Source organism: Entelurus aequoreus, linkage group LG06 (genome assembly GCF_033978785.1).
Source record: "Entelurus aequoreus isolate RoL-2023_Sb linkage group LG06, RoL_Eaeq_v1.1, whole genome shotgun sequence".
Classification (NCBI taxonomy): Eukaryota; Metazoa; Chordata; class Actinopteri; order Syngnathiformes; family Syngnathidae; genus Entelurus; species Entelurus aequoreus.
This window is the reverse complement of record NC_084736.1, coordinates 26,788,614-26,814,994: the sequence shown is the minus strand read 5'-3', so window position 1 is coordinate 26,814,994 and position 26,381 is coordinate 26,788,614. Positions and strand designations below refer to the sequence as shown.

The following is a 26,381-nucleotide window of genomic DNA, read 5'->3' as shown; positions in this document are numbered from 1 at the left end:
ACTTAAAAATGTTGCATGGAGGGATGAATGAAGAATCCACACGAGTAGAAAAGCCATGCACGACTGGAAGACGGAACGGCACTTCTACTTCCGGCTCAAAGCTTTAACTAGGCATTCACGCAGCAGCACCTCCAGAGAGCAAACTCGTCCAAAAGATAGCGCCATAGCCCAAACAATAACACACCATTTAAGCGTATTGTTTGTTTAATAAACCATGAACATTATGGCTGTCAGCGAAGAAAAATCCATAAATTAACCCCACTCTTATCAGCCAAAGTTCAAAGGTGTAGGAAAAAAGTAGAGGCTCATAGTCCGGAATGTACCGCAGTTTATGGTGTTTATTTGTTGCCCCCTAAAAAGTTTTAGTACTGTAAGTATTGTACTTTTTACGCATCTTACTTGTAGTTTTCTTTAACAAATTTTGGAGGCGTTAATCGCCATGTAAAAATCGCTAATGCTAATCAGTAGCATGTCAACAGCAAAGCCAATGTATATTAGCGTCAAGCTAATTCATGGATGTATCCGCCCTCGCCTCACATGTCGTGTACTGACTGACATACTGACACACAAACACTTGTTGCTATATTGTCCTCTCCATAACTCTTGTTGATCTATTTATCAACTTCCCGTGAATATCTGCTTACTTCCTGCTGTAACGTACTTCCATCTACACTTCTTAAACTTGACTAAGCACTTATTTCTTAGTGTAGCTAAGCGGTTAGCTATTAGCATGCCTACTCCTGACTTGGTGTGTAACGTGTTAAGCCTCGTCCTACAGTGCTAATGATACTTAAGATGTGAATAAAATGCAGTTTATTTGCTGTATTGCAGGTGATTAATATTAACCTGGTGGAGCGGCGCCACACTGTGTATAGAGATACATACATACTTCAAATAGATACAGGTGGCGTTAAAAGGCATTAATCGACATTAGCAATCACATTTACCAAGAGGGAGCGCTCAAAAGTCTCAATCTAGATACTTTTTAAGAATAGCCTTGTTGTGAGTGCGCTCTTTGTTCCTCTGTGCTGTTCTGACAACATGGCGGTAAAAAAAACCGCCACAGCAGGCGAGTGTTTGCCTCCCGCTCCTGCCAGCCAGATCCAACCCCTCCTTGATCCCGGCTAATCCTCTGAGCTAATCTCCACCATCGGTGAGTCGAGGCCAACTGGAGAGACAGGAATAGTCCGATTGTTACGCAGCAAACTTTCGCCTTTTCCTGTTCGGGGCTCTCGACGCTGCAGACCTGACCGGCAGGAAGGAGAGCCTCCACAGGGGACCATGTGCACCACGCTGATGGTCCTGACCAGCATCGGGCTCATCTTGCGGCACAGATTCTCCAGCAGAATCAACCCGTGAGTACATTCTCTTCTAGTATCATTTTAGCACACCTAAAACTGATGGATGAAGCTTAAAGTACAGTTTAGTCGGGCGGTCCTGTGTGTTTTATTATGAATTCTGCCATGGAGTCCCGTCTATTCCAAATTATTGTTAAACACTACGACAGGAGGGCCCAAAGTTTTTGTCTCCAAGGGCCAGAGTGAAAATTATTTTTAACATGCGACTGCAACACGAGTGAGGACTTTAGCCTCGTACCGCCATTAATAGGTAAGGTAGTACAGGCCGTCAGGTTCTATAGTTCTCTTGTTAGCCCAGGGGTCGGCAACCCAAAACATTGAAAGAGCCATATTGGACCAAAAATACAAAAAACAAATCTGTCTGGAGCCGCAAAAAATTAAAAGCTGTATATAAGTGTTATAATGAAGACAACACATGACGTAAGTGTCTATATTAGCCATAATAGCCTACTATCAAAATGACCTTAAGTCTTATAATGAAGGCAAAACATGACGTAAATGTCTATATTAGCTATAATAGCCTACTATCAAAAGTACTCTAAACGTCTTATATAACAGTGAGAAGGTGGTCAGAAGGGGTCCAAGAGACACTACAGGGCTGTTTTGAGGTAACTGACTGGCAGGTGCTCATGGAGCCTCATGGAGAGGACATTGATGGGCTCACAGAGTGCATCACAGACTATATCAACTTCTGTGTTGACTCAAATGTCCCATCAAGGACGGTCACCTGCTACCCAAACAACAAGCTGTGGGTGACCAAGGACATCAAAGCCCTACTGAATGAGAAGAAGAGGGCATTCAATGCTGGGAACAGGGAGGAGGTGAAAAGAGTTCAGGGGCTGCTGAAGACCAGACTCAGGGAGGCCAAGGAGAACTACAGGAGGAAGCTGGAAGGGAAGCTGAAGGACAACAACATGAAGGCGGTTTGGAGAGGTATGCAGACCAGCACCGGCCTCAAACCGTCGGGGGGTAGGGGGGTGGACGGAGACAAAGAGAGGGCCAATGACCCAAACCAGTTCTTTAACAGGTTTGACACATCGGCTCCGACAAGCTCCCCCCCCCCCCCCCCCGAGACATGCCAGCCGGCCCCCTGACAACTTCAGCGAACCAATCCATCCCCACCTACCCTCCTCACAGCCCCCCAACTCCAATGACTACCTCCCCCCACTTAACACCTCACCCTCAACTTGATGAAACCCCCCCCCTCTCCCAATCACCTGAGACCCACCCCCCCCCCCCCCTCCCCCCCAGTGTGTCTGTCTGCAGAACAGGTGAATGCACAGCTAAATAAGCTACAAACAGACAAGGCCGCGGGTCCTGACTGTGTGAACCCCAGGGTGCCTGCGCCCCACAGCTGTGTGGTGTGCTCCAGCACATCTTCAACAAAGTCCCCACACTATGGAAAACCTCATGCGTGGTCCCCATCCCCAAGTGCACGCGACCCAGCATGTCGGACTACAGGATGGTGGCTCTAACCTCCCATATCATGAAGACCATGGAGAGGTTGGTCCTGGAACAACTCCGCCCTACAGTCAAGCCCCACCTGGACCCACTCCAATTCGCCTACCAGCCCCGACTGGGAGTGGAGGACGCAGTCATCTACCTGCTGAACCGAGCCCACACTCACCTAGACAAGCCTGCGAGCAGTGTGAGAGTCATGTTTTTTGTTTTCTCCAGTGCTTTCAATACCATACGGCCTGGGCTACTGGGTGTGAAGTTGTAGATGGTGCAGGTGGAGGCCCCCTTGGTGTCCTGGGTTGTTGATTACCTGACAGACCACAGTACGTGCGACTGCAGGACTGTGTGTCTGACAGGCTGGTCAGCAACACCGGGGCCTCGCAGGGGACAGTCCTCTCCCCCTTCCTCTTCACCATCTACACCACCGATTTCCATTATCACTCAGAGTCCTGCCACTTTCAGAAGTTTTCTGATGACTCTGCGATAGTGGGGTGTATTAAAGATGGTGATGATGAGGAATATAAGGCACTTGTGGAGGATTTTGTCACATGGTGTGGAAAGAACCACCTCCAGCTTAATGTGACGAAGACCAAGGAGCTGGTTGTGGACCTGGGAAGGAGGAGGAGGAGTACTCCGGCGACCCCTGTTTCCATAAGGGGGGAGTTGAAGTGGACATGGTTGAGGATTATAAATACCTCGGAGTACACATCGACAACAAGCTGAATGGGTCAAAACACGCTGAGGCACTCTACAAGAAGGGACAGAGCCGCCTCTACTTCCTCAGGAGGCTAGGATCCTTCAACGTCTGTACAAAGATGTTAAAGATGTTCTACAAATTGGTGGTGGCGGGCGCCTTCTTGTACGCCGTGGCCTGCTAGGGCAGCCGGCTGAGAGCGAGGGATGCAAACAGACTGGACAAGCTGGTAAGGAAGGCCAGTAATGTGGTGGGAGTGGAGCTAGACTCTCTGGCGGTGGTGTCAGAAAGGAGAAGTCTAGCAAAACTCCTTGCCATTATGGACAACACCTCCCACCTACTACACTCGGACCTTGTGGAGAGAATGAGCACGTTCAGTGGAAGGCTCAGACTCCCAAAATGCAACACGGAACGACACAGGAGGTCCTTCATACCGACAGCCATCAGACTGTATAATGCATATGTTCCTTCTTGAATGCACTTATATGTAGAATATATATATATATATATATATATATATATATATATATATATATATATATATATATATATATATATATATATATATATATATATATATATATATATATATATATATATATCATTATTATTATTGTCTATTGTGAGCGAACTGTGGTGCTGAATTTCCCCCAGGGATCAATAAAGTACTTTCTATTCTATAAGTCTTATAATGAAGACAACACATGATGCAAGTGTCTATATTAGCTATAATAGCCTACTATAAAAATGACTGTAAAAGTCTCAAGTCTTATAATGAAGGCAATACATGACGTAATTGTCTGTTAGCTACATCAGCCTACTATCAAAATGAATGTATAAGTCTTATAATGAAGACAGCACAGGATGTAAGTGTTTCTATTAGCTATAATAGCCTACTATCACAATGACTGTCGCAGGCTGAAGCAAATCTTCGTTGACAGAAATGTTGAAATTTATAATCTATTCGACACATTTTTACAACATTGGCAAACATTAGTAAAACTTCTCAGAGGGTGAGATAACGCCTGGAAATTACTGGCTTTAATGGGCAAAGGTATAGATGTGTGTGTCCAAGTTAAATAAAATGGCAGACTGTCTTCTAATAGATGTATTATAATCTTTGGCAAGCTAGGTAATGTTTGCTGTGGTCTGGAACAACACGGCACACAAACTAATGAGCTCAAATATACCTACAAACGAGGCATATTGATGCAACATGTACAAACAGCTAGCCTAAATAGCATGTTAGCATCAATTAGCTTGCAGGCATGCACTGACCAAATATGCCTGATTAGCACTCCAACAAGTCAATAACAATGTCAAAGCGCACCTTTGTGCATTCACGCACAGCATAAAACTTTTCGTGGGCAAAATGAGACAAAGGAGTGGAAGATTTTACATGTAAACAAACTGTTGCATCACAGTCCACACTATGTTGAGTTCAAGGACCGCCGAAATTAGTAGGACAAAACTATGTTTACCAAATACTCTCATCAGTGAAGCATACACACAAAAATATTAAACAGTGGGCTTTCTAACAATTGGGAAGGTTTGTGTCATGTTTGTCCAACAAAAAACATACTAAAACAAAAAACAAAAATTTTCCCTCATCTTTTTCCATTTTCAATCCTTTTTTAAAAATGCTCCAGGGAGCCACTAGGGCGCCACTAAAGAGCCGCATGCGGCTCACGAGCCGCGGATTGCTGACCCCCTGAGTTAGCCTGTGTAAAATTAAAATTAAAATTAAAAATCATACATTTTACAGTAAAAAAAAACAAAAAACTGACAGCTTAGTTACTAGAATTTTACCGTAAAATTTACAATGACTGTTACTTTTTTTAATGTAAAGTCTATGGCTTTTTTTTTTTAACATTACATTACTGTAAATTGAAAAATGGTACCAGTCTAATTTTTACGGTAGAATTTTGTCCACTGAGCTGCCAGTTTTTGCAGAATAATCTTCGGTATTTTTTTTTTACAGTCTTATGTCAATTGAAAAACTGTACCACTCTTATTTTTACAGTAAAATGTTGGCGACTTAGCTGCCAGTTTTTCAGAGAAAAACATACAGTATTTTTTTTTTTTAAGTGCATCACTATAAATGGAAAAACAGTACCACTGTTATTTTTAACCTTGAAATTCTGGCGACTGAGCTCCTGCTTTTTTTACCGTTAAATCTACGGTCTTTGTTTCTACAGTGCTTAACTAAGTGTAAAAATTGTCCCGCCGATTATTTGGCGACTGACCTGTTGGGTTATAGGTCAAATCTACTGACTTTTTTCAGTGTAGTCTATTGGACTTGCCATCAATGATTGTGCAGCTTGAAAGAAGTCCGTATAAATAGGTGTTAAATTTGTTAGCCACCCTTTGGGGGGGCCAAACAAAATGACACGACGGGCCAAATTTGGCCCAAAGGCTCCACTTTGGGCATCCCTGCACTAAGACAAATATGTAACTCAGTAAAATTCTATTTTCACTCACCAATTTAGATGAAGGCTGATCCCGGACAAGCCCCCAGAATTTGTTCCTAGAATATTATTTGTACCACTTCACATTTGAACTGATACGGTAACAAAACCCAATACGTGGGAATCGATACCGGTACTCAACGATACAAATTTTTGGTACTTTTGTGTGTGTTGATAAATATTGATTATTTTAATAAAATCTAAATTTAAATAATAAAATCTAATTGTTTATTGCAATTTAATAATGAGCTGTCCAGTTGTTATATATTGTTTTATTATTACATTTCTGACTTTCAATTACATTTTCAAGACATTATACGGCTGTAGTGCATAGTTTTTGTTTTTGTTGCGCCCAAAAAAGTGTTAATACTATAAGTATTGTACTTATTACGCAACAGCTGTTAGAATGTAACGTGCATCTTTGTTGTTTTCATTAACAAATTTGGAGGCGTTAAAATTGCCAGGTAAAAGTGCTAATGCTAATCAGTAGCAAAGCCAATGTATATTAGCGTCAAGCTAGCGCTTCTTTGGAAAAGTGAAGCCTTACTTTAAAGCGGTTTTTTTTTTGTCATTTTCTATGTTAGCTTTGAAAATTGCAACATTACCTAGAGGTACAAGGTCCACTGTTGTCCAGTTGTTATATCTTGTTTTATTATCACATTTTTGAGTTCCAATTACAGTTGCAGTAGATGGCAGTAGTGTATATTTTTTGTTGCACCCTAAAAAGTCATAATACTGTAAGTATTGTACTTATTACGCACCAGCTGTTTGAATGTAACGTGCATCTTTGTTGTAGTTCTCATTAACAAATTTGGAGGCGTTAAAATTGCCATGTAAAAATGCTAATGCTAATCAGTAGCATGTCAGTAGCAAAGCCAATGTATATTAGCGTCAAGCTAGCGCTTCTTTGAAAAAGTGAAGCCTTACTTTAAAGCGGGTTTTTTTTTTTTGTCATTTTCTATGTTAGCTTTGAAAATTGCAACATTACCTAGAGGTACGAGGTCCACTGTTGTCCAGTTGTTATATCTTGTTTTATTATCACATTTTTGAGTTCCAATTACAGTTGCAGTAGATGGCAGTAGTGTATATTTTTTGTTGCACCCTAAAAAGTCATAATACTGTAAGTATTGTACTTATTACGCACCAGCTGTTTGAATGTAACGTGCATCTTTGTTGTAGTTCTCATTAACAAATTTGGAGGCGTTAAAATTGCCATGTAAAAGTGCTAATGCTAATCAGTAGCAAAGCCTAAAGCATCAAGCTAGTGCATTTTTGGAAAAGTAAGGCCTTACTTTAATTAAGTGTTTTTCTTTGTTGGCTTTGAAAATGGCAACATTACCAAGAGGTACGAGGTCCGCTCTCAGCATACTTGCCAACCCTCCCGTTTTTAGCGGGAGAATCCCGGTATTCAGCGCCTCTCCCGACAAACTCCCGGTATTCAGCCGGAGCTGGAGGCCACGCCCCCTCCAGCTCAATGCGGACCTGAGTGGGGACAGCCGTTCTCACGTCCGCTTTCCCACAATACAAACAGCTTGCCTGCCCAGTTACGTTATAACATATACGGCTTTTAGAGAGTAGAGTGCACAACAAGGAGAGAGAGTTCTTGGTTTCTTATGTGGGTTTATTGTTAGGCAGTTTCATTAACGTCCTCCCAGCGCAGTAACAACACACATTGACAACAACAGCAGTCACGTTTAGTCTACCGTAAAGCAGTTCGTCTGCCGTAAACAGCAATGTTGTGACACTCTTAAACAGGACAATACTGCCATCTACTGGATAGCCTGCAGAACACTGAAATTCAAGTATTTCTTTATATCTCTGTATAATAAAATACATTTTAAAAAAGAAATATATATATATATGAAATACTTGATTTGTTGAATTCTAGCTGTAAATATACTCTCCTCTTAACCACGCCCATAGCCACGCCCCCTCCCGATATCTGAGGTCTCAAGGTTGGCAAGTATGTCTCTCAGTGCTGCTGATGTGCGAAGAGGCAAGTAGGGGGTGACGTCACGCGCAACCCAGGTACGGAAACATGGCAGCGTTTGATTTCACGTAGGACCGGCGAGATTCGGTCAATGCCAAAAAAAGTATTGGGTTTGGTACCCATCCCTAGAAGACATTAACCGACCATCTGACCCTTGTGTGCATTAAAAAACAAATACAAAAATGCAGTTTTACTATTTATAGTGATTCTTGTTTTTTCCTGCAAAACTGGCGCCTTAGGAGAGTGGCTCTCACAGGAAGTGTGTGCTTGTACGCTCACACAGCAACACAAAACCCTGCAATCAGCTCTTATAACACCAGTGTCAGTCAGGTGTGACGTGTGTACTTTACCCGTCAGACAACACAACAGGGCGAGACAAGTGGGTCACGGGTGTTAAATTTCACACTCTTTCCACGGCTCCCTTTCGCACGCATTATCCCAAAATAGCCACTGCTTTGAAAAAATAGCCTTTCACAATCAATGACAAAACAGAGAAAACGGTTATATTTTGTCGGGGAAAAAAAGCAGATAACATACATGACACAAACTACAGTCATTTTTTATAGCAACTTTTTGGCTTTAAGAAACAGTAAAATCAAGAAAAACTGTCATAGTCAGTAACAGTTTCTGTAAAAAAAAAAAATTATGGAATCACCCTGTAAATGTTAATTTCCAAAGATAACGCCCGCGTCAGATGAAATGTGTTCGAGTCTGCAGTTAAAAAGGAGTGTCCACATTTGGGCGAGCTGTTGCAACATGTGCATTGACATGAATCAAGGCTCCAACACGAGAGATTTAGACCAAGGAGAGGATTATCAAAGTTATTCAAGAAGGTTGCATGAGATGTTGACTGTTCACAGAAGTAAAGAAATAAATGATAAATGGGTTATACTTGTATAGCGCTTTTCTACCTTCAAGGTTCTCAAAGCGCTTTGACAGTATTTCCACATTCACCCATTCACACACACATTCACACACTGATGGCGGGAGCTGCCATGCAAGGCGCTAACCAGCAGCCATCAGGAGCAAGGGTGAAGTGTCTTGCCCAAGGACACAACGGACGTGACTAGGATGGTAGAAGGTGGGCATTGAACCCCAGTAACCAGTAACCCTCCGATTGCTGGCACGGCCACTCTACCAACTTCGCCACGCCGTCCCCGAGTGTGGAGCAAGTACCAATAACACGGGAAGGTTGTAAAAGGCGAGCATATTGATAGACCAAGGACAACATCGGGGAAATTTCAAGCAAAATGTCTTGGAAAAAGTGAAAATGCACAGCAAAACAAAGCCTGGGGGAGAACTGTACAAAAAAGCGCAGAAAAGAAATAGGATTTAAACACAGAAAATCTGAAGAAAAGCCGTCATTAACATCTAAAAACAAGGCTCCAATGGGTTAAGGCTCTTTGGTGCCGCCCGAGTGGCTCCTGGAGCTTTTTGAAAAATGTAGGAAAATGGAAAAAGATGAAAGGAAAAAAATATATTTTGTTTGAATATGGTTTCTGTAGTAGGACAAACCTTCCTAATTGTTAGAAATCCCACTGTTTATATTAAACATGCTTCACTGATGAGAGTATTTGGCGCAGGCCGTTTTCTCCTACCCATTCGGCCGGGCCTTGAACTCACCGTAGTTTGTTTACATGTAGAACTTTATGCCACTCCTTTTTCTCATTTTGTCCACCAAACCTTTTACACTGTGCCTGAATGCACAAAGGTGAGGTTTGTTAATGTTATTGACTTGTTGGAGTGCTAATCAGGCATATTTGGTCAGTGCATGTCTGCAAGCTAATCAATGCTAACACGCTATTTAGGCTAGCTGTATGTACATATTGCATCATTGTGCCTCGTTTGTAGGTATATTTGAGCTCATTTATTTCCTTTTCTTATGTCCTCTGCGTATTTAATTTATATTTGCATGTCTCATGACACATTATCTGTATGTAATATTGGCTGCATTTCTGATAGTTGTTTGTGCCATGTTGTTCCAGACCACAGCAAACGTTACAGCCGTTTCCTTTAACTTGAACACCCACATCTATACTTTTGGCCATTCTAAGTCAGTCAATTCCAGGAGTTATCTCACCCTCTGGGAAGCCTCTGTTAATGTTTTCCAATGTTGTGTCGAATAAATATTCAAATTTCAACATATTTTCGGGGTCCACCATGACAGGGCGCGTGAAGAAGTCTCAAGAACGCAAAATTGGTGCCTTTCAGAGGTGTCTCGGTGAAACTGATCTCCAAATTAACACCGACTGAAACACACTTGATGTGGGTGGTTGATGGGCCTTTTGTGTGCTTGTTAGTTGCTAGATCTCTCTAAGCCCATTCAGTAATGAAGCTGTCCTTAGTTTTTTTTTCTACTTACTATTACTATTTATTTATAATTTATTTGTTTGAACCTAAGATTTACAGATTTTGATCATAATTATTTTTATTTATTATTGTTACTATTTTTTTCCTTTTTTTATTTTACTTGTTGGAGGAAAAAACAGCATTTGTTCAATTGTTTTCTATTTTTGCCTGAAAACAAATTTAAAAAATGTTTAAAAAAGAAAAAACAGCCATCACCCATCAGACTGTTTTTACTTCACTTTCGATGATCAGATCTCCTTCCAAACTGATGTGAGGATTTGAGGTTGGGGTCTGAGCACCACGTGATGTTGATATTGACACCAACATCGCCCCCTTGTGGCGGAAAATTATAACAGTCGTAACTTCCTTCTACATGCTGCGATCTTTCTAAAAGGCCTGCTGATTCCACTATTTTTTTCCCGAGGGGTTATTTGTTAATTGACATTTTACATGTAAAATAGGACCCACCATCAAGGGCCTTGCCAGGGGTCCAGGTGCTGGACCACGGCCCCATGGGTCTTTTTTAATGTAAACAACCGTGACCGTAGCACTTAAGGGAAAAATCATGTAAGTTAGCGAGCTGCTGGTTCTAACTCCCCATTTGGGTTCCAGGGCTAGAGTGCCTAATGAGCGTATAAGGAGGGGCGGCCCTGGCCAGAAGTGACAAAGGTTTTGGTTTACAGTGCACAGATTATTTACAGGGCAGGGAACAGGTGGCTGACAATGTTGATTTGTGGCCAACTATTACTGGAACTTCTAAAGTGGAATATGAAAATCTATGTATAGGTCTTGGCCATCTATGTCAGTGTAACCTCAAAAGGTGTAGCTTTACCCAGCAGCGTGTGGTCAATACGGCTCTTGTCGTGATCCCAGGGCGCAGAAAAGGCAGGCGAAGTACACGCAGAAGGTCGTTTGATTAGGAACCAGGCAAAAGAAGCAGGAACTCAGAAGCAACAGAGCACTTTGGCATACACTAAATAATAAATGAACACTGAAAGAGGGAAAGAGGTGGGACAATATAGAAAACAGGTGTCAAACTCAATGCACATTGTTTTATGATGCCTGGAAATAATGTGTCAACAGAATACTAATCATTTTTTAATAAATGTATTCGTTTTATCTGTTTTGACAGAAAAAAAATATATGTACCTCATTCACCTGCATATATTTGTATTCAATGTTATCTAAAACACAACAAATATTATTTCATCATCCATTCCATTTTAAAAAAAATCAAAATAATCAAATATGTGCTTCACTTATGTATGAATCTGTAATCATGTTGTTCATGTTAATAATGTAATGCTAGTTACATTTTTATGAATTTAAGGTTGGAAAGTAGTTCTAATCTGTAATAATAATAATCAACTATTAGTTTTGTGTTTCCAAATGTAACAAATATTACATTACCATACATTACAACTTTTTTATGTTAAAATAAAAATAAATATCTGATTGACTTATAATTTCAAAGCAAGTTATTAATTAAATTGAACATTGTAGAAATGACAATACATTTTAAGGTTAAGAAAAAAATTTACCCTTAAAAAAAGACATGGTACATTTTTTCCATTTATAGTAATGCAAAACTGTAAAAGAAAAACATCGATATATTTTACAATTAAAAAAAATGTCTGCTTAGTTGCCAGAATTGTACTTACATTTGTCTATTTACAGTAGTACATTACAAAAACAACCATCAATTTTAAGATAAAAAAAAACTGTCCGCTCAGTCGCCAGAATTTAACTGTAAAATATCTATTTACCGTAATGTGCAAATAAAACGATCATAGATTTTACGAATTTTTTTTAAAAACTAACTGCTGTCCCCAGAATTTTACTATAATAAAAACCGTTTTCCCCTGAAAAAGCCATGGTACCTACTGTGGGATGGGCTCTCGGGGAGGCTGGGGCCGTACTCTGGCTCCCGCACACACTGGGAGTCAAATGTATTGTACATGCAAATTCACATATACTCACACACATACATACACACATACATAGATACCTACGCTCCCACATACATATACAAATACAGTACATATTTACACACTCAAAGTTCGTACATCCACACGCACATTCATTATACAAACATACTGTATACACATACTGTACATATACATTTACTGTAAAAACATACATATACACATACTGTACATATACACTCACTGTACAAACACACACATACACATTCTACACATATACATTCACTGTACAAACACACACATACATATACTGTACATAAACATTCACTGTACAAACACACATACACATACTGTACATATACACTACCGTTCAAAAGTTTGGGGTCACAATGAAATGTCCTTATTTTTGAAGGAAAAGCACTGTACTTTTCAACGAAGATAACTTTAAACTAGTCTTAACTTTAAAGAAATACATTCTATACATTGCTAATGTGGTAAATGACTATTCTAGCTGCAAATGTCTGCTTTTTGGTGCAATATCTACATAGGTGTATAGAGGCCCATTTCCAGCAACTATCACTCCAGTGTTCTAATGGTACAATGTGTTTGCTCATTGGCTCAGAAGGCTAATTGATGATTAGAAAACCCTTGTGCAATCATGTTCACACATCTGAAAACAGTTTAGCTCGTTACAGAGGCTACAAAACTGACCTTCCTTTGAGCAGATTGAGTTTCTGGAGCATCACATTTGTGGGGTCAATTAAACGCTCAAAATGGCCAGAAAAAGAGAACTTTAATCTGAAACGTGACAGTCTATTCTTGTTCTTAGAAATGAAGGCTATTCCACAAAATTGTTTGGGTGACCCCAAACTTTTGAACGGTAGTGTACATTCACTGTACAAACACACATACTGTATACACATACTGTACATATACATTCGCTGTACAAACACACACATACACATTCTATACATATACATTCACTGTACAAACACACATATACACATACTGTACATAAACATTCACTGTACAAGCACACATATACACATACTGTACATATACAAGTACATATGCACACATACACTCATGCACATAATCACGTTTCATCAAACATATATTAACGTTGTTGCCCTAGGGTAAACTGGGTATAACACATGGCACACTGACAAAGCTTAACCTATTGTTACTATAACAATCTACAAGGTTAATGTAGGTTGCTTCTCTTTCTTCCCCTCCATTTTTCTGCATTCTTTCGTATCTCAAGTTATCATTACGTATATTTATTGTTGCATTTGAACAATTGTATTGTTGATAATAAAGGTAAAGTATTGGTATTGTTTATTATCAATAGCACTATTTCTATTGGTATTCATATTGCTCCATTTTTAGTGTAATAATGCTCATTGTCATTTCTGTATTATTTTTTATTTTCGCTAACTGCTTATTTGCTATTACTTTTACCATCATATTTGTACATGTCGTATTTGCTGATGTTGCTCTGTTGTTGTTGTGTTTGCTGTTGTTGTTTTTGTCTCTGTCTTATCCCCCTCTTGTCCCCACAATTCCCCCCTCTGTCTTCCTTTTTTTCTCTTTCTATCCCCTCCTGCTCCGGCCCGGCTGCACCAAATGATAATATAAATACATTTAATAAAGTCAAAATACAAATAAGGCAACAAGAGAAGTATCCTACACTTCTCTTTTGTAAAGTAAATCTGAACAGCCGATATGGGCATCTACATCTGCTATATGATTTGCCCGAGAAGCTGGGCAGGACATTAAAAAAAAAAAAAAAAAAGCCATGGTACCGTTTTTTCCAATGCAACACTTTAAAAAAATAACAATCATAGATTTTACGATTTGAAAAAAAAATGGCTGCTTAGTTGCCAGAATTTACAGTCGTACACTCAAAACAACCAGAGATTTTAAGATTTTTTTAAAAAAAACTAACAAATTTTACCGTAAAAAAATATAGTACCGCTTTTCTATGTACCGCAATACTGTGCTAATACAACAATCATAGATTTTACGATAAAAAAAACTAGCCGTTCTGTTGCCAGAATTTTACCATAAAAAACAGTTTTCCCCTGAAAAAGCCATGGTACCGGTTTTTTTCCATTTACAAAACTGTAAAAAATAAATAAAAACTACAACCAAAGATTTTACGATTAAAAAAACAAAACAAAAAAAGAAAAACCGTCGCTCTGTTGCTAAAATTTTACGTACATTTTTTCTATTTACAGTAATATACAGCAAAACAACCATGATTGTATGAAAAAAAAAAAAAAAAAAACGGGCTGCTCAGTCATTGCCCAAATTTTTATGTAAAAAAATAATTTTTACATTTACAGTAATATACCATAAAAATACTGTAAATTGTACGATAAAATTCAGGTGACTGAGCGACATTACGCATTATGTAAAAAAAAAATGCATAAGCAATCATGTATAAACATGTATTTTTCACTCTTACAAGCTTACAAGCTTACTTGCGACGTGACCCTTGAAAAAAAATAGTCAGACACCCCTGAAATAGATCAAATTAACGTCGAAGAACTGCTGCGCTGTCAGGACAAGGAATTAAAAGTAAAGGTGTTTTAAAACGCAGAGACCAAACAGGAATTACAAGCAAAATAAGAGCACCAGGACAGGAAACAATTCTAAGCACAGGAAAGTAGAAAACCTTGTCATGTGGGATTGGGACATCTTGTCACACGTCAGATCTGATCCAATTTCGAGTACCGATCTGATACTTTGACCAAAGATTATAAAACTGAACGTGTTTAATAGCAAGTAACGAAAGTAAACACAAGAACCCATTTTTATAAAGCTTTAAATTTGCTTGTATTGTTGTACAGCACAATCAATGCATTAAATTTGGGGTATTGAATATTGCAAATTATTTATTTAACAAAATAAAATGTAAACAAAAACATTTGAATCATTCGGGTTTTGCCTTCAAAGCCTTCCTGCATCCAGAGACTTCCTCTATTACTTTGTAAACAATAACAAACACAACCAATTACAAGGGGGAAAAAATGATTCATCTTATCACTTTTGTATTCAGTACGTTTATGTACTGATACTATACTAGATATCGATAGTATCGACATCTGGATCGATCAGCGCGACTTTACATTGAAGCTTTAGCGCAGGGGTGTCCCAACTATATATATGTGTATGTAAGTGTGTGTATGTGTGTGTGTGTGTGTGTGTGTATATATATATATAAATATATGTGTGTATATGTTAGGGTTGTACGGTATACCGGTACTAATAAAGTACCGTGATACTAATTGATTGAAATCGGTACTATAATGCCTTGGGGAAAAAAGGTGTTATAAAACGTGACAGGTAATGTAGTTGTTACACCTGTCCTGCTGTTTGCTCCGGTGCAGACCGTAGTAGAGGAGCACAGGGCACACGTTCCCTTCAGTTCAGCTTACTCCACAATGGGTCTGATAAGATCCGCTTTCCGGTCAGAATTCAAGGCCGCCAATTTGTGACAATTTGGTTGCTTTATTATTAGTTTTGCAAGACACAAGCGGACCTATTCATCACTTTACTGCGCAGTGCACGTGCTCCTCTGTCTCTCTGTACTCACCCACTCACTCACTGACTTCACTCAGCCAACACGTGACATTCTCACAAAAACACATACTGTAGTGTACGCTACTACGCTACTCTCATGAGTTAACAGCTTCTCTGCTGTGCACATGTAGATACATAACATTTACAAACCCCAAAAGCAGTGAAGTTGGCACGTTGTGTAAATGGTAAATAAAAACAGAATACAATGATTTGCAAATCCTTTTCAACTTATATTCAATTGAATAGACTGCAAAGACAGGATATTTAATGTTCCAACTGGTAAACTTTATTTTTTGCAAATATTAGCTCATTTGGAATTTGATGCCTGCAACATGTTTAAAAAAAGCTGGCACAAGTGGCAAAAAAGACTGAGAAAGTTAAGGAATGCTCATCAAACACTTATTTGGAACATCTCACAGGTGAACAGGCTAATTGGGAACAGGTGGGTGCCATGATTGGGTATAAAAACAGCTTCCATGAAATGCTCAGTCATTCACAAACAAGGAGCTCATCTAATATTGACTGATGCAAAGTGGAAAAGCGTTCTGTGGTCTGACGAGTCCACATTTTAAATTGTTTTTTGGAAACTGTGGACGTCGTGTCCTCCGGACCAAAGAGGAAAAGAACCATCTGGATTGTTATAGGCGCAAAGTTGAAAAGCCAGCATCTGTGATGGTATGGGGGTGTATTAGTGCCCAAGGCATGGGTAACTTACACATCTTTGAAGGCACCATTAATGCTGAAAGGTACATACAGGTTTTGGAGCAACATATGTTGCCATCCAAGCAACATTATCATGGACGCCCCTGCTTATTTGAGCAAGACAATGCCAAGCCACATTCTGCCTGTAGTCCAGACCTGTCTCCCATTGAAAATGTGTGGTGCATTATGAAGCTTAAAATACCACAACGGAGACCCCGGACTGTTGAACAACTTAAGCTGTACATCAAGCAAGTATGGGAAAGATTTCTACCTGAAAAACTTCAAAAATTGGTCTCCTCAGTTCCCAAACGTTTACTGAGTGTTGTTAAAAGGAAAGGCCATGTAACACAGTGGTAAAAATGCCCCTGTGCCAACATTTTTGCAATGTATTGCTGCCATTAAATTCCAATTAAATGATTATTTGCTAAAAAAAAAATTACGTTTCTCAGTTGGAACATTAAATATCTTGTCTTTGCAGTCTATTAAATTGAATATAAGTTGAAAAGGATTTGCAAATCATTGTATTCTGTTTTTATTTACCATTTACACAACGTTCCAATTTCACTGGTTTTGGGGTTTGTACATATGGAAAATTGTAAATTGTTCTTTGAGTGCAACAAGAAAAGCCCAATGTGTTTTAATGCCCTTAACTTTACATTATATATAACCTTCAAAAATTGTTCCTTGAGTACAATAGGAAACAAACGTTTATTGTATTGTAAGATTTTCTGTTAAAATAAAGCCAAAATTGGCACTTTTTCGCAGTTCCCTTTATTTGTAAAAGTATTGGTATACATTTTGGTACCAAATTGTACAACCCAGGAATGAATATATATATATATATATATATATATATATATATATATATATATATATATATATATATATATATATATATATATATATATATATATATTTGGATATTAAAACAAAGTTTTGTAATCGATCAGAAATATCAAGCAGCTAAAATGTGCTAAACATGGATAAGTGTGTTTTGCATTCTTCCCATCATGCACTATAATGGCTTTAAATAAGTGTCATTTAGAAATTGTTTATGGTGTTTTTTTAAGTTTTTCATAATATCCACAAAGTTCAGTGAGTAGGTTGTGTTATGTGTGACCAAGTGTTGACTTTTATGTGAGTTTAATTTTTTTTTAAATTGGACCATGACTAGGGAAGGTTGTTTGGACTGTCGTATAAGTAAATGCTGTGCTATGACTTCTAAATACATTCAAGGGTCTTTGATCTGATTTACTCACTTTGTCCACAAGATGGCAGAAAATTTGTGGCATTCAGGGACTGCACGGTAATTAGGATCAATTTGATGTGATGCTTTATCAAAGATGCTAGCGGGCATTTAGCGGATACCTTCTTGTGTCAGTGTGTGCGAGTAGCAGACTTAGTCATTCATTTTCCATCTACTCCCCCAGTGATAATGGTACTTTAAAAAAAAAAGGTTGTGCCAAGCCGTTTTTTTGGCGAGACATGCACCCTCCCGCACGTCCGTAAAGACGAACATGAAATGTAACATTTGTGTCTCTCACGCGAGCACAATGACCTGACGCCTTAGCGGGATGGGGACGTCTCCATGGCAACATTCACAAACATTTGTGACAATAAAGTGTCAGAGTCGGAATGTACTTGTCACTGCGTGCAGGCAGAAGGAAGAAGAAGTGCCGTACGAGAAGAGCAACCAAGCAGCAGACAGAAAATGACAGTGACAAACACCAGGTATGGACAACAAGTCATTTTGGTCTTCCTTTTTTTTGTGTGTGTGTTCCACTTCCTGCCTGCCCTCATGCTCAGCCACCTGAGCACTGATTCTCCACACCTGCTCTTGATGAGTGATTAGGTAGATCGCCTGTTCCTTAAACCCTCCTGATTAGTGATTATCTACCAGTGTGACCTTCCTTTCGATGCTCCCCTGCGATCTGCTGTCACACACATGCTGGTGCGCCCTCATTACGTGCCTTTTACTTGCACGTCGCCTGCCGTCTCTGCCTCGTGGGGTCACGCCAGCAGCCTTTGTGCGATTACACAAACAAAAAAAGTACTTTATGAGGTCAGACAACGCATGGAGAATTAAGGAATGTGATAACAAACATTTTACAGTGTAATAATTGCACTCTCTGTATTATGTAATCAATAAAATATATAAGCAGCGTGCTATCTTCAAAGTATGCTAACTTGTTCTACGTAATGTTCTAAGATGGCAGCATCAGGTATCAAAATCAAGTTTTTTAGGGCTAAACATTAGCTAAAATGCTAGTACAATACATTTGCAGGGAAATGTTAGCACGGTAATATAGGACATGTTAGCGTACTTCTAAAATGGCGCCAAGTATCAAAATCAATATCATATGGTGTTAACATACAACATTAGCTAAAATGCTAGTACAATACCTAAGCATGCTAATGTTTGCAGGATAAAATTCAAAAGGTTAGCCTATTTCTAAGATGGCGCTAAGTATCAAAATCCCGATTATTTAGGTTTAAACTGATAAAATTAGCCAAAACGCTAGCCTAAAATGTTAGCAAAACCAAAAGATTTTGAGATAGCAAGAGTAACTCCCCTCTTTAAAAAAGGAAGCAAATTGGAACCTGGCAACTACCGACCTGTTTGTATTCTCAGTTCCATTTCGAAAGTAATGGAGAAAATAGTTTATGAACAGGTCGATAGTTACCTTGCCACTAATAAACTCATGTACAAATTCCAATCCGGCTTCAGAACTAACCACTCCACTGACACATGCATTCTCTATCTGACCGACCACATCAAACATGAGGTGGACGCGGGCAAATACTGCGGCATGGTCATGCTGGACCTTCAGAAGGCCTTTGACACCGTTAACCACGCTATACTGTTGGATAAGCTCAGAGCAATCGGATTTAACAAAACCTCATGGAGCTGGATGCAATCTTACTTGGAGGGGAGGGAGCAGGTGGTAGAGGTGAACGGCACTGTGTGTCCCCCCCCCCCCCCTCTCGGTGAGCTGTGGAGTCCCCCAAGGCAGTATATTGGGACCTTTACTGTTCCTAATATACATAAACGACTTGTCATCGGCATGCGACTGTGAATTGTTTTTGTTTGCGGATGACTCTGCCCTGCTGGTATCCGATAAGGACAAGTCACAGGTGGAGAAAATCCTCAGTGCTGAGCTCTGTAGAACTTGCACCTGGCTCGCTGACAACAAGCTATCCATACACTTGGGTAAAACGGAATCCATCCTGTTTGGGTCCCACATCAACCTTAAGAAAGTCAATGACTTCACCATAAAAGTAGGTGACATTGTTATCACCAGGAAAGATGAGGTCACCTACCTAGGTTCCATTCTAGAGGCTAACCTTTCCTGTGATAAAATGGCAACCAAGGTAATCAGAAAGGTTAACCAACGAACGAGATTCCTCTATAGAATCTCCTCTCTGGTCAACAAAAGCACCTTGAGGATTCTGGCGGGAACTCTCGTTCAACCCTTTTTCGATTACGCATGCACCTCCTGGTACCCTAGCACCTCCAAAACCCTCAAATCTAAACTCCAAACATCTCAGAACAAGCTAGTCAGGTTACTTCTAGACCTCCACCCCAGATCCCACCTCACTCCTACCCACTTCTCCAAAGTGGGCTGGCTCAAGGTGGAAGACAGGGGACAGGGTTAAACAACTTGCACTGAGCCTAGTCTATAAAATCCACTACACCTCCCTGATACCGAAGTACATGTCAAACTACTTCCTTAACGTAAATGACCGCCATAACCACAACACCAGGGGGTGCTCCACTAACCACGTTAAACCCAGATTCCGAACTAACAAAGGTCTTAACTCATTCTCTTTTTATGCCACATCAATGTGGAATGCGCTCCCAACAGGTGTAAAAGAAAGGGCATCTCTATCCTCCTTCAAAACCGCAATAAAAGTTCACCTCCAGGCAGCTACAACCCTAAACTAACACCCTCCCCAGATTGCTAATAATCAAATGCTAATAATCAAATGTAAACAATCAAATGCAGATACTTTTTCTTATGCCTTCTGATCTCTCTCTCTCTCTCTCTCTCTCTCTCTCTCTCTCTATGTCCACTACTTGCTGTCCATATCCTACCCCCCCCCCCATCCCCCTCTACACCCCTGATTGTAAATAATGTAAATAATTCAATGTAATTATCTTGTGTGATGACTGTATTATGATGATAGTATATATGATAGTATATATCTGTATCATGAATCAATTTAAGTGGACCCTGACTTAAACAAGTTGAAAAACTTATTCGGGGGTTACCATTTAGTGGTCAATTGTACGGAATATGTACTTCACTGTGCAACCTACTAATAAAAGTCTCAATCAATCAATCAAAAAGCATACTAACATAGAAGAAGTTTGCATACTTGAAAGATGATGCCTAGTATCAAAATACCTGATTTTTAGAAAACCACTGTCAGTAACTACAGTTTGTTGCTACATCTGTAAGTGCAAGTTAAACCTCTACTATGCAAAGTGAAAGCCATTTATCAACAACACCCAGAAACGCCCCCGGCTTCGCTGGGCCCGAGCTCATCTAAGAGACTAGTGGAAAAGTGTTCTGTGGTCTGATGAGTCCACATTTTAAATATTTTTTGGAAACTGTGTATGTCGTGTCTTCCGGACCAAAGAGGAAAAGAACCATCCGGATTGTTCTAGGCGCCAAGTTGAAAAGCCAGCATCTGTAAAGGTATGGGGGTGTATTAGTGCCTAAGGCATGGGTAACTTACACATCTGTGAAGGCACCATTAATGCTGAAAGGTACATACAGGTTTTGGAGCAACATATGTTGCTATCCAAGCAACGTTATCATGGACGCCCCTGCTTATTTCCGCAAGACAATACCAAAACATGTGTTACAACAGCATGGCTTCATAGTAAAAGAGTGCGGGTACTAGATTGGCCTGCCTGTAGTCCAGACCTGTCTCCCATTGAAAATGTGTACAAGTAAAATGTAGTTACCTAAAATACCATCATAAAATGTTAGCATAATAATGTTAGCATAATAGCGTTAACATGATAAACTACATAGGAAAAGTCAGCATACTTTTAAAATGGCGCCAAGTATCTAAATCAGTTAATTTTAGGTTCAAATGAATAAAATTAGATAAAAATCTTGCAATGAATGTTATAACATAGTAAGTTAGCATACTTAAAAGATGGCAGGTATCAAAATCCCTGATTAAAAGGTTCAAATGAATAAAATTAGCTAAATACTAACATAAAATGTTGGCATACCAAGGTTAGCATAGTAACATTAGAATGACATCATAAGAAAAGTTAGCATACTTTTAAGATGGCGCTAAGTATCAAAATAAATCAATTTCAAATTCAAACAAATAAAATTAGATAAAAAGCTTGCATAACATGTTATCATGTTAACATTAGCATGATAACGTAGAACATAAACATACTTCGAAGATGGTGGCAAGTATCAAATTCATTTAATTTTAGGTTCAAACGAATAAAAAAATGTTTAAAAGCCAACATAAAATGTTAGCATGCTAACATTAGAATGACATAGGAAGTTAGCATACTTCAAAGATGGCGCCAAGTTTCAAAATCTGTGTATTTTAGGTTCAAATAAATAAAACTAGCTAAACACTAGCATAAAACGTAAGCACGCTAAAGTTAGCATATTAACGTTCACATGATAACATAAGAAAAGTTAGCATACTTTTAGGATGGCGCTGAGTATCAAAATCAATGAATTTTAGATTCAAACAAATAAAATTAGATAAAAAGCGTGCATAAAATGTTAGCATGCTAACATTAGCATGATAACATGGCAAAAGTTAGCATACTTTGAAGATTAATTTTAGGTTCAAACGAATAAAATTAAAAAACATGCTAGCATAACATGTTAGCATGCTAACATTAGAAAGACAACAAGCATCATTTTAAGATGGCGCTAAGTGTCAGACAAAAGTAGCTAAAATGCTAGCATACAATGTTAGCATTCTCCAGACAAGGGCAGAAAGTGGAGCAGTGCACACATGCATAACTAGCTAAGACTTGTCCCACATTTAGCTTGTGACCGCTGACTAAAACTCTTCTGGCGCTAAATGATTCAGAAGCTGAACAGTGAACACCAATCCATCATCACGCTGCAGGCTCATTATTGCATCTCTACATCTGCTGAATGATACCATAGGGCTGGTACTTTTCACATTTGAACCGATACGGTACCACTTTCTGCTATCTGGGAATCGATACTGGTACTCAACAGTACCAATTTGTGTGTAAATATTAATTGTTTTTGATGATAAAATCTATTTTTATTGCCACATTAAGAAATGAGCCGATACTGATAATCAACCGTCCAAATTGCGATTTATATTTATAAAAATTTTAAATCAATTCATGATTCACAAAAAATGTTTTAAAAAAAACAACTTTCAAATCAAAACAGGAAGTAACGTTTTCCTAATGAAAGCAACAAGCAGCACTAGCATGAACTTAGAAAGAGGCAACATCACACAGCAAACAACATGCCCCGTAAATTCTGGACTATAAGCCGCTACTTTTTTCCCTACACTTTGAACTCTGCGGCTGATAAGAAGGGGCGGCTAATTTATGGATTTTTCCTTGGCTGACGCACATAATTTTTTTTTTTTTTTTTTTTTTAAAGTGAGAGGATTTTTATTTATTTCTTTGTGCTTTCAACCGGAAGTATCAAAATCCATTAGTTTTAGGTTCGAATAAATACAATTAGCTGAAATACTAGCATAAAACGTCACGTCATGATAACGTTAACATTATAATATTGGGAAAGTTAGCAGTATTTTAAGATGGCAACGATTATCAAAGTCAATTATTTTTAGAATCAATTGAATACATTTTTAATAAAATGCTAGTATAACATTTTTAGCACACTTCTAAGATGGCGCCAAGTATCAAAATCCATGATTTTTAGGTTGGTTTTTTTTATAAAATGCTAGCATTAAATTTTTTGCATGCTAATGTTAACATGCTAACATGTGAGAAGTGAGCATACTTCTAAGATGGCGCCAAGTATCAAAATCCATGATTTTTAGGTTTTTTGTTTTTTTAAATAAAATGGTAGAATTACATTTTTAGCATGCTAATGTTATCTTGCTAACATGTTAAGTGAACATACTTCAAAGATGTTGCTGGTATCAAAATTCCTGATTTTTAGGGGGGTTTTTTTATTTAAATGCTAGCATTAAATTTATAGCATGCTAGTGTTAGCATGCTAACATGCGAGAAGTGAGCATACTTCTATCCATGATTTTTAGGGGTTTTTTTTTTTTTCATAAAATGCTAGCATTAACATTTTTTGCATGTGAGAAGTGAGCATACTTCTAATATTGTGCCAGGTATCAAAATCCAAGATTTTTTTCTTATTTTTTTTTTTTATAAAATGTTAGCATGACATTTTTAGCCTGCTAATGTTAGCATGCTAACATGCAATATGTATCCAATATGTCGGCAAATATCAAATACCATGATTTTTAGTTTTTTTTTTTTTTTTTTGTTAAAATGCTAGCACAATGCATTCATTAGCAGGCTAACGTCAACATTATGACATAAGAAAAGTTAGCGTACCTCTACGATGGCCCCAAGTAATAACCTTTTGAATTTTTAGGTTCAAAAGATTAAAATTAGCTCAAGTAAAAGCATAAAACGATAGCATACTAATGTTAGCATAATAGAGATGTCCGATAATGGCTTTTTTGCAGAATATCCGATATTCCGATATTGTCCAACTCTTAATTACCGATTCCGATATCAACCGATACCGACATATACAGTCGTGGAATTAACACATTATTATGCCTAATTCTGTTGTGGTGCCCCGCTGGATGCATTAAACAATGTAACTTTATCATGAATTGATTAACATGGACCCCGACTTAAACAAGTTGAAAAACTTATTCGGGTGTTACCATTTAGTGGTCAATTTTACGGAATATGTACTGTACTGTGCAATCTACTAATACAAGTTTCAATCAATCAATCAAAAACAAGGTTTTCCAAAATAAAAGAACAACTTCAACTCCAGTTATGGAAAAAAGTGCCAACATGGCACTGCCATATTTATTATTGAAGTACTTTTTTTTTTTAACATGCCTCAAAACAGCAGCTTGGAATTTGGGACATGCTCTCCCTGAGATAATCCTAATACCCACTACAACTATGGGAAATACTATACTTTGACTTTCATAAAGTGCATTATTTTTTTTCAAAAATTTAAACTTGCCTCAAAACAACAGCTACAAAAACAATGAAGGCACACAGCTTCAGTCCAGAGTATACTAGACGTCCATGTTTTACCGGATATGTACCGCTCCGTACAGCGGCGTTTGAAAAAGTCATTCATTTTACTTTTTGAAACCGATACCGATACTTTCCGATATTACCTTTTAAAGCATTTATCGGCCGATAATATCGGACATCTCTAATAATAATGTTAGCATGATAACATCCCATCCCGTCCCATGTGTGATGTCTGTAGGAGTGTTTTCATGCATATTTCTGGGTGCTAAGTAATGACGCTAGCGTCGTTAGCATTAACTAATATGCTGCTGAGCTAACAAACACATCTGAGTTAATTTTTTACTTTTAAAGACACACACTCTGCTCTCATGAAACATCTCAAGATGTACTTGATTTTTTACAGATTTTTTTTTTTACATTACACATTAATTACATTACCTAGTAATTAATTACATTTATTCAAAAGTAATTCAATCACTTTTTTGCAAAGTAACAATAGGTGAGTGTTTTTCATAACTACTACTGTTCTCACCACTTAAAAATTCAAAGTATGTACTTACAATAAAGGCACACACACTCTGCTCTCATGAAACATCCCAACAGCATATGCCAAATTGTATTTATTTTTTTACATAACGCATTAATTACTTTACTTAGTAATTAATTACATTTATTACAAAGTAATTAAATTACTTTTTTGCAAAGAAACAAGCAACTTTAGTTACTTTTGAAAAAGTAATTTTTACAATGACAGTAAATAGGTGAGTGTTTTTCATAACTACTACTGTTCTCACCACTTAAAAATTCAAAGAATGTACTTACAATAAAGGCACACACTCTGCTCTCATGAAACATCTCAACAGCATATGCCATAGTTTTTTTCATTTTTTCTTTTAACGCATACATTACTTTTACCTAGTAATTAATCACATTTGTTAAAAGTAATTCAATTACCTTTTTGCGAAGTAACCAGTAACTTTAATTACTTTTGAAAAAGTAATTTTTACAATGACGGTAAATAGGTGAGGTTTTTTTTTCATAACTTCTACTGTTCTCACCACTTAAATATTTAAAGTATGTACTTACAATAAAGGCACACACACTCTGCTCTCATGAAACATCTCAAGATGTTCAAAAAAAATGTACAGATTTTTTTTTACGTAACTCGTTAATTACTTTACCTAGTAATTACATTTATTAAAAAGTAATTAAATTACTTTTTTGCAAAGAAACAAGCAACTTGAGTTACTTTTGAAAAAGTAATGTTTACAATGACAGTAAATCGGTGAGTGTTTTTCATAACTACCACTGTTCTCACCACTTAAAAATTCAAAGTATGTACACTTACAATAAAGGCACACACACTCTGCTCTCATGAAACATCTCAACAGCATATGCCAGAGTACATTTATTTATTTTATATATTATAAAGGTATGTACTTACAATTGGACTCCTTTCTTATGGGGTTAATATCGGTATTGTATTGGAAGTGAAACCCACCAAAAACCCCTCAAACATTTTTCCAATTGTGTTCTTGTTTTTCCGTAGGACGACGAAACATGTGAGCAATTATGGAGTATTGTGAGCAACAGGT

At 38.1% G+C, this 26,381-nt stretch overlaps 1 long non-coding RNA gene across 1 annotated transcript; it reads left to right on the top strand.

Moving 5' to 3' along the window:
- Nucleotides 1-1,212: 1,212 nt before the first annotated feature.
- LOC133651501 (uncharacterized) lies at nucleotides 1,213-26,381 on the top strand. Its single transcript, XR_009826424.1, has 3 exons — nucleotides 1,213-1,355; nucleotides 18,190-18,263; nucleotides 26,336-26,381. It is a non-coding gene; the product is annotated as an uncharacterized LOC133651501 (long non-coding RNA).